This window comes from Triticum urartu, chromosome 3A (assembly GCF_056163025.1).
Source record: "Triticum urartu cultivar PI428250 chromosome 3A, HENAU_Tu73, whole genome shotgun sequence".
Classification (NCBI taxonomy): Eukaryota; Viridiplantae; Streptophyta; class Magnoliopsida; order Poales; family Poaceae; genus Triticum; species Triticum urartu.
The window spans coordinates 510,338,957-510,349,221 of NC_141875.1; the positions used below are offsets into that span (position 1 = coordinate 510,338,957).

The window sequence follows — 10,265 nt, forward strand, 5'->3', positions numbered from 1 at the left end:
GGCCCACTCGGTAATGCATCATCATAATGAGCTCAATGTGACTAAGGAGTTAGTCACGGGATCATGCGTTATAGAACGAGTAAAGTGACTTGCCGGTAACGAGATTGAACGAGGTATTGGGATACCGACGATCGAATCTCGGGCAAGTAACATACCGATTGCCAAAGAGAATTGAATACGGGATTGATCGAATCCCCGACATTGTGGTTCATCCGATGAGATCATCGTGGAATATGTGGGAGCCAATATGGGTATCCAGATCCCGCTATTGGTTATTGGCCGGAGAGGTGTCTCGGTCATGTCTGCATGGTCCCCGAACCCGTAGGGTCTACACACTTAGGGTTCGGTGACACTAGAGTTGTTATGGGAAATAGTATGTGGTTACCGAAGGTAGTTCGGAGTCCCGGATGAGATTCTGGACGTCACGAGGAGTTCCAGAATGGTCCGGCGGTGAAGATCGATATATTGGACGAAGGGTATTGGAGTCCGGAAGTGTTCCGGGGGTACCAGGCTATGGCCAGCATGACCGAAAGATGTTTCGGGAGCCCCGACAAGTGTTGGAGGGCCTCATGGGCCAAAGAGGAAGGGGCAAACCAGCCCACTAAGGGGTGGTGCGCCCCCCACACCCTTTCCCACGTTACATGAGGAGGTGGGGCGCCTCCACCTGCTTGGCTTGGGGGGCAAGTCTCCCTAGGATTTTTCCTAGGGAGATCCAATCTGCCTGGCCGCCGCCCCTAGGGGAAACCCTAGGGCGCCTCCCCCTCTCCCCTTGCCCCTATATATAGTGGAGGGGTGGGAGGGCAGCCGCAACCTCTTCCCTGGCGCAACCCTCCCTCCTCCTACACCTCCTCCTCCTCCATAGTGCTTGGCGAAGCCCTGCTGGAGAACCACGAGCTCCATTGCCACCATGCCGTCGTGCTGCTGGAGTTCTCCCTCAACTTCTCATCTCCCCTTGCTGGATCAAGATGGAGGAGACGTCCCCGGGCTGTACGTGTGTTGAACGCAGAGGCGCCGTCCGTTCGGTGCTAGATCGGATCTTCCGCGTTTTGAATCGCCGCGAGTACGACTCCATCAACCACGTTCTTGTGACGCTTCCGCTTAGCGATCTTCAAGAGTATGAAGATGCACTCCCTCCATCTCGTTGCTAGCATCTCCTAGATTGATCTTGGTGACACGTAGGAAAATTTTGAATTATTGCTACGTTTCCCAACAGGAGCAGCCGTACAACCTATTCCTCTTCGAGTAGCACCGGCTGGCGGAGGGGCAAATCTATGGCGAGTGCGTGAGCGAGGAAGTCGGGGCGGCCATGACCGCAGTGAACCCCAACTTCGTCACCGAGTGGCAAGCATTCTATGAGGCCGCATGCGCTCAAGCCACCGCTCGCAATGTAGAGGTGACGTAGGCGATCCGGGATGATAACGCCGCCAGCTGCGTGTCCTACACGCCGCCAAACAGTGTTTGGCCACGCCGATGGGACGACGAGCGTGCCGGCCTCTCCACGCCCATCACGTCCATCGGCTACGGACAGGTCGCAGACTCTGACGAAAAATGGGTAGGGCATGGGTGGCGGCAGGGCCTCAAGTTCCAAGTGGCCCAGTCTGTCTCTCATGGTCGACTCTTCCTCGCCGGAGACCGCACCTTTACTTTGCTGATGTTATCGCCGTTGCTCATGGATACAGCGAGATGAGCCTGGTGATCACCGAATGGGAACAACAAGGACATGGGGACGGGCACCGCCGCATGCTAGGTTTAAGTCTAGTCACTTTTTTAATTAAAATATGTCAAAAAAATGTAATGAATTTGTTTCGGTTTAGATGAAAATCATCTAGTTTGCATCTAATTCGTCCAGTTAATCTGGTTTGAAATGTATGCAGCTACAGTTTGGATGGTCGGCTCCTGTATTAGTCTCTGTGGACTGGTCCCTAGTCCGCAGACGGATGGAGTGTTCGGTTTGGGGGTTCAATGTTTTCAACGTGTAGCGCGAGAGAAAGGTAGTATCTGCGTTCAAAACTCTCGTACCACCTGCGCTCGAAAGTATTTTGCGACTTCCCCGGACGCGCAAAATCTTCAGCTGCCAGCCAGAAGATGGGCGTGGCGCCATGTGGTGGCACCAGAGCGCTATACCATCGAGGGGACCGTAGAGTGTTATGTATTCGCACTTATAGAGATCACATTGTGGTGTTTTTCGAGTGGTGGGACCAAATCGAAGTGCGTCGGAGAGTTCTGACTTGGGAGAGTCAGCGTTTTCAAAGCCCTAGTGCGAGGGATAGGTAGTACTCTATCTGCGTTCAAAATTCTTGTACCATCGCGAACCAACATGTGGATGGATGGTTAGAGGGACTGTGGTATCCCCAGCCCACCGGGGTTCAAATCATGTGCTCACATTTATTCCTGGATTTATTTTAAGATTTTCAGCGATGCGCATTCAGTGGGAGAAGACGTTCCCGTTGACGACGAGGCGCTTACGGCGACCTCGTAAATCTCAAGATGATATGCCGGCTCAGTCTTTTGGAGGTGCTCATAGAGATAGGGTATGTGTGTGTGCGTTTGTAGGGATGAGTGTATGCGCGTGTATATGAGCGCCTGTGTTTGTACTGATGTTAAAAAAATAAAAAATCTTGTATCATCTGCGCTCGAAAGTATTTTGTGACTAAGTATTTCATGACTTTCCCGAATGCGCGAACACAGCAGCCGCGAGCCAGAAGACCGGCGCGCGAAAGCACACCACGGCGGCACGAGAGAGGATATTCCCCTGGCCACATGCAGGAGCCCCTCCGTATCCTGCATGCTCCTAACCGTATCATGTTGACGGTCACACCACGAGAAGCCACCTCGCGTCTTCTTGCCGCGGGAGGCAAAGACGCGAACGCGCATATGCACGGCATAAACTACGACCAAACCGAATCCCCAGCCGAAAACCAAACCTGATTCGCCGCCCGCCTTCCGGAAAGGGCAGCTAATTACTGCAACGCGCCATCCGCAAAAATAAATAGATAAAAAATTAAAAAAGAATTACTGCAACGCGTCGGAGCGACTCCGATCCGATGCGTGCTCCTATTCATAGGCATCTCGTAATATTCCTCGGCATCTTCCCGCCTCCCCGTCCCGGGCCAGTATATAGCCCCGGGCCCGCCTCCCTTTCCTCGTCAAGACCACTCGAGGCAAACCGCAAACACGCACGCACGCACGCGCACTCCATCCAAGTCCAAGAAGAAGGACCGTACGTACGTCGAGATGGCCGGCGTTGTGGTGGTGTTCGACTTCGACAAGACCATCATCGACGTCGACAGCGACAACTGGGTGGTCGACGGCCTGGGGGCCACCGACCGCCTGCTGCCCACCATGCCGTGGAACACCCTCATCGACACCGTCATGGGGGAGCTGCACGCGCAGGGGAAGACCCTCCGCGACGTCGCCGACGTGCTCCGGGCCGCGCCCATCGACCCGCACGTCGTCGCCGCCATCCGGGCCGCCTACAGCCTCGGCTGCGACCTCCGGGTCCTCAGCGACGCCAACCGCTTCTTCATCGAGGCCGTCCTCGACCACCACGGCCTCCGGGGCTGCTTCTCCGAGATCAACACCAACCCCAGCCGCGTCGATGCCGACGGCCGCCTCCGCATCGCGCCGCACCACGACTTCCACGCCGGCCCGCACGGCTGCGGCCTCGGCACCTGCCCGCCCAACATGTGCAAGGGCCAGGTGCTCGACCGCATCCGTGCCTCCGCCGCGGCGGACGGAGGCAGGAAGCGCTTCATCTACCTCGGTGACGGGCGCGGCGACTACTGCCCGTCGCTGCGGCTCGCCAGGGAGGACTTCATGATGCCGCGCAAGGGGTTCCCCGTGTGGGACCTCATCTGCGAGAATCCCGGCCTGCTCCAGGCCGAGGTGCACCCGTGGAGCGACGGCAAGGACATGGAGGAGACGCTGCTGCGGCTCATCAGCCGGGTGCTCGTCGAGGAGAGCACGCTGCTGCCGCTCGACTGCAAGTTCGAGTCGCTGCCGGTGGCCGGTGGCCGTCCCATGCCGCTCGGCGTCAAGAACTGATACATCCATCTCTGCTGCATTGCTATTAATTTGGGGATCGATACTAATTAAGGATTAGGTGTTGGAGCGCCAATTGCGAACTTGATAGTACTCCCTTCGTTCCTAAATACTTTTATAAGTTTTTATATAGATTTCACTAAATGGACTACATACGGAACAAAATAAAAGAATCTATATTTAAAATGCATCTATATACATTTGTATGTGGTTTATAATGGATCCTCTGTAAAGACTTATATTTAGAAACAGAGGAAGTAGTACAGTATTTGACTAATTTGTGCGTTTGTTTAGTCCTTGAGCCAACTGGCAATGTTGAAGCTCGATGTATCCCATCTATCTATTGATTGACGAATACATGAGTTGATGTGACGGAAGTCAATTTCGGCCGATCTACTACTTCGAAATTCGAACATTTTCTTCTTTCGTACACAGTGTATATTAGTATATACTCAATAAATTCACGTATTTGTTCAAGCCAACACATATCGAAACAAATTGGACTCGCTGAACTTAGCTGCTCCAGCGACATACTACGATACAGAGGGAGTACGTGTGTCACATGGTTCCAGCCAACACATCTAACAGCAATCTCACTAGTCACTAGTCTCATAAATTTGGGATCACAACATCTGACGAACGTTTGTTGGGATGAGTTGATATTTGCAAGGTTTTAGATGTCAATTTTAGTTGTATGAGGTTGAAAATTTTCTTCAAATATGCATGGCATTTTCTGAAAAAAGAAAAAATTGCGTAAAAAATCGGCAGGATTTGCCATTTCCTACCAAATAAACTTAAAAAAAAACATACGCTTGACATCCTCTCCTAGTTGATGTTCGTCGGCTATCATTTTCGTGAATTTGTAGAATGCAAAAAATGGCAATTGTTTCATGCTCACAAATGGATGAACCTCCGTGCACAATTGAAGACTTACCAGGTAGGAAGTGCGGTCTGCCGCAACACTATGGGTGCGGTCATTTCTAACCCGGTAACAAAATAACTGGAAGTGATTAAAAGCAGAACAACAAATGAGATCCAAGTATAACAGTTCATTAACTATCATTACTAGACGATGGTAAACAGAAGTAATCGATAACAACAACAATATGATCAATACATAAGAGGTCACACATGCACGATAGATAATTTTAAGTACACACCTCATGATATTACATCGACGGTTCTTTAGTTCAGTTCGTAGTAGATGGCATAACTTACAATAGTAGTTGAGTTTAAGTCTTATATAGACACATCCTGTCTGATATCATAGAGGTAGGATACACACATATTTAGACTACAATAGGTAAGGGGTAACAGTCTTATGCAGACACATTCACTGCCTGATATGGTCCAGGTAGAGCAAACGTAATGTACAATACGGGCAATGCATATTTGCACCAACTTAGAAAGCCCAGCGATAAACCAAAAGCGCTTCATCCTCCACCCGTGGGCTGATTCATCAAGCATTTTCATCATTTCTTCACACATCCACAACCAAAAGGATAAGGTACTGCATACATAGATTACCAACCACAAATCAACAGGATGCTCATCACATTAGTCATTGATGCAAGGAGAAGATCAAACAGACGTACCAAAAGGGCGAGCACTCAACAACACTTGACCTCTTCGATCTCAGTCCCTCCTTGCCTTTTTGTTTTTTGAATGGTGGTGCCCTCACCAGCCAATGGCACCTCCCTTAGTTCACCACAGAGAGAGAAAACAGTCAGACCACCCACTCAACAGCGATGGATCAAACAGGAAGCACCAGAGGCAAGTAGAAGTATATACCTTGTAGTACCACCCACCTTTTCACCTAGGGCAGCAGGACCATCGACCAACGTTGCATTTTCCTAGAAGCCCAAAGAACACGCAAACCAATCAGATAAGCATGTTATTGATATTGATCCAATGCTTACAAAAGACGGAAGGAACACCTTAGAATTGTCAACTGGGAACAAAGGCTTGTGAAAGTCAGCATTCGTTAGTTCAGTTTTAGAAAGGCCTTTCTTTAAGCCGCTGCCGCTGTAGACAACAAAATAAGTGATCTTTAGTCAACAGAAATGACCTGGACATGTTCACAACTCTCAATCAGGAATTGGTTTGATTGTTTAGATCCAATTCTTGCTGTACCTAGGTCATTTCTTTCCACCGAATCCATACCGAGTACAATAAAAATATATAGCAAAAAATGTTGCCTCAAGATAAGCACTAGAAGTTGGCTAAGGCTGACAAAGACTACAAATTGGAAGGCATCTTCATATACATATAGTCTACTAGAATGCGGCCAAGGACAATGACAAGGAGGTGCTACTGTTCTTTGATGCAACAATCTTTTATTCGTAAAACTTGTATTCCTTAGCTAAATATTTTATTCAAGGTTAATATGTTTCTGCTGTTTTAGAAGTTACAGGACGCACAAGAGGCACATCAACTACGGATTTGTAGACTGGGCTAGATACTTGTATGCTTTTTGTAAGATGGACGCCATCAGAAGAGACATGCATTAACCTTGAGCCTGGCCCGAGGTATGTTAGAACTATGAACCATCAATCAGCTGATCTCAAAAGATATGTATAGAGTAAGTGCAGTACACCAGTTGACAAAACAAAAAACAAAGTGAACACCAAGCAAGCAGAAATCAAAATGAAGCACGTGTAGGTATATTGGCAACCACTCACGGGCCAACCATTAGTACATATGAATGCTAGTACTTTGACACAACTGAATGGTAACTGACAATTATCATGCTTGCTTATGTAGCCACACACATGTAGTACTTTATTGACAGGACAACCCATAAACCCACCTTTTATTGACGGATGGCGGGGAAGCAAGGGTCGGTTGAGAGCCAAGAATAACATCAACCTAAACAACATATCGGTTAGAGCTAATAAGAATAATTGCACGGCCAAAAACAACAACAACTTACATGCAAGATAGAACACACAAAATTATACCTTTGTAGACTAATCACCGGAGATGGGCAAGACCGGGACAAATCCAGTGGATAATCCAGGAAGAGAAAAAGCAACATAATCAATAGAGAAGCGTCCAACGGGCAACACTGAGGGTGATACATCAACAGAAGCAGTCCACCCTGCATCATCAGTAGAAGGTCCAGAGGAATCTGCCTTGCGATATAAAACCCCAGAGCTCGAGATCTTTTCCACAGGCACATCTATCCTGATAACTTGGAAGGATGTTTCCTCAACATCATGCATAAAGCTCCTTAAAGAGATAGACACCACAAATCTGTACTTCTTGCCAATCAAAGTGGATATCTCTTTAGGGATGGCTGAGTATCCACGTGCTATTTCAACAATCTCATCAAGGATTGTACGACTGGAATGCCCTTCACGCAGCAAAGTGATCAAATATTTAGCAACAATCTCTTTTCCAATCCCGTTGAAGAAAATAAAATCTGCCTCCCCGGAAGCGTTGGTGCATCTGAAGCATATGCGATATCTATAAGAAAAGACGCATTAGTATGCAGGGAAAAGGAGAGGGAAAATGTGCATTATGAATAGAAGTATAGAGTAATACCTTGGCACTTCATCGGTGGAGGCACACGTAGGGTCAATGCACCCATAGACAGAGTCATGTCGCTGTGCTGTTTTATGGCACTTCTCACAAGACATGCATGAACCCCCAATGCTGACTAGGACTGAGCTTGGACAGAGTGACCGGGCAGAAGAAATGCGTGCTCTGAAAACAAACGACGTACCACAATATCAGATGATAACACAGCTAAAAAGCCCATACCACCACACACGAACAAACGTAAGATGGTCACCTTATTATCATACATGTTCAAGTCGAGAAGTTGACCAATTGTTTTAGTTTGTAGATTCACCTGTGCACTCTTCTCATTTGCTGTTTGACCAGGAAGAATAATCTTCTTTACAGGAGAGAACTTGCCTTGCAGGCTACACAAATCGGAGAAGAAGAAATAAGTGCAGAGTTAAAATATTATATGGGGCAAAATAGAAAGCAACAAACAGTCCAGTACAACCGTAGCACCTTTCATGAAATTGAGTGATGTCAGAGATATCATCATTAATGTACCATCGGCATGCCACGCTGCCACTAACCCCCTTGCGTCCTACAAAACATTCAAGAAAAACACCAAGTCAAATAGAAAGCACTAGATAATAAAATAGGCTCCACCTTATCTAGGACTAACCTTCATAGTTTTTAACCAGGGTCCCAACAAACAGAGCAATGACTGCTCCAGTATGGCCTATCTACATGACATCATCTACATTGTAGGCCTTTGCCTGCTCTCCCCACTGTACGACATTGATATGATATCCACTGCCCACAAAAAAGAGCATTGATATCAAATCTAGCAACTTCTAGAACACAAGGTAAATAGTGAGCAACAAACCTCAGGTTAGCGATAATGATAGTTCGCTTTGCAGAAGGCTCGGCTCTCTTAGAGCTGTGGTATACCATGGCATCAGACACACCGACAATAAGTCCTAGGATGTCTACATAATCAGAGGGAGGACAACTAAAAGCATAGACAGAGAAGCTGCAAAAATAAGAAGACAATAAACACACATGTGAAATAGTCAGGGGTCTCAACCAGCACAGGAAGATGAGCCAACGCCATGAGTGAGTAAGTATAGAATGGGAATTCTATCTCTTCATCAGCTAGAGGGTCGGTTGAGGTGAAACGGTTGAATCTGATCATATGTGGTCCACTGACAGGCTTGAAATAATGTTTATTTGGAAACACCAAGAACTGAGAAATCACCTAAGCACAACCTTCACGAATCATGGGCACAAATATATGAACCAGTTTCTCAGAAATCTCAGCATACATGTGGTTACCCTGCAAAGACAGAATAATTATGAGTACACATAGGTCTCAACCAACACCCAGAACTAACATGAAACACATATTTAAAGGTGAAAGGAAGTACCACAACATCCATAAGAACCATGTCAGTGTGCTTGGTCGGACCAGTGCCAGTGCCTCCACGATGGTTCCATAGTTATGAGACATACACACGGACTGAATCCTTGTTATATCCTTGGACAAGCTCATCTGAAGTGATAGTCGCCATCTGTAACAGAACCACAACAAAAAAAGTATAGCGTTTGTGGCCAGAAGAATAGTACCGAACCCACTAACACAAGCAACGGTTGCATTTGTTACAGGAGTCTCATAGACAAAAGATTCATCCAAGAGATTCACAACACCAAGCATAATAGCATAGACACAAACAAAATACCAGACACACCAGGCACATGTATGAACAGAAGATCAAAGAATACATTGAACTTACTTATAGCTAACCCAAAGGGTATCTCCAAAACATAGGTGTTGTACATAGTTAAAGATCACCTATCCAGATCATGGAAGGATCTCAGCACATCACAAGATCTCTGGGAAGATGACATTTTTAGTCTCAGAGCCACAGGTACCATCCTCACACTCTATAAGTATTTTCAAAGAATTCCTTGAAGTAACACGGGAAATTGCCACATATAGCTGGTCGTGTGTGAAGACAGGTTTCTTAAGATACAGACCAATAGCAGACAAAGTTTGTCATTGGCTCTTGTTTATTGTTGTAGCATAGCACACATGTACAGGGAACTGCCTACGTCGAAGCTCAAAGGGTGATTTTGTTTGTTTTGCCGTCAACTCTATCCCGAGGATATAGAAAATATTACCCATGTGTGAACCAGCCATAATAATAGCCTCAATGACACGATCAGCTAGGTCCTTCACAATAAGTCTCATGCCGTTACACAGACCATTTTCATGGCTCTGGTTTCTAAGAAGCATTATAGGAACACCCCTTTTAAGAGTCAACCTATGATTTGGAAAATTAATAATCTTAACAGTGTTCAAGTACTAAGTAGGGTAGAAAAGGTTTTCCTCTCGCGCGACCTCTCCTGAGGTATCTACGGAATCGACACTCAAATAATCTTTGCCAACAGAAGGATCTAAGTCCATCACATGAGTACTGATCTCCTCGGCAAAATCATTAGTGGTCAACCGAGTAGCCTTTCCTTCCAGATAGGCGGCATTCATATAATTAGACTGAAAGCCATTGTAAATAGAAGAAACAATGGCCCCTATGTGATTACCGTTCGTTTTAACCAACATATCATCAGGTATTTCTATCTAAGAAGGGTCAGATTCACCCCCTTTACGCGTGGTAGGTAATCTACCCTCCCCAAGATCGAGGACCCATTTACTAAACAGT

The 10,265-nt window shown here is 46.9% G+C and overlaps 1 pseudogene; it reads left to right on the forward strand.

The window, feature by feature from the left end:
- Positions 1-3,124: 3,124 nt before the first annotated feature.
- LOC125548609 (inorganic pyrophosphatase 1 pseudogene) lies at positions 3,125-4,435 on the forward strand (annotated as a pseudogene).
- The last annotated feature ends 5,830 nt before the right edge of the window (positions 4,436-10,265 follow it).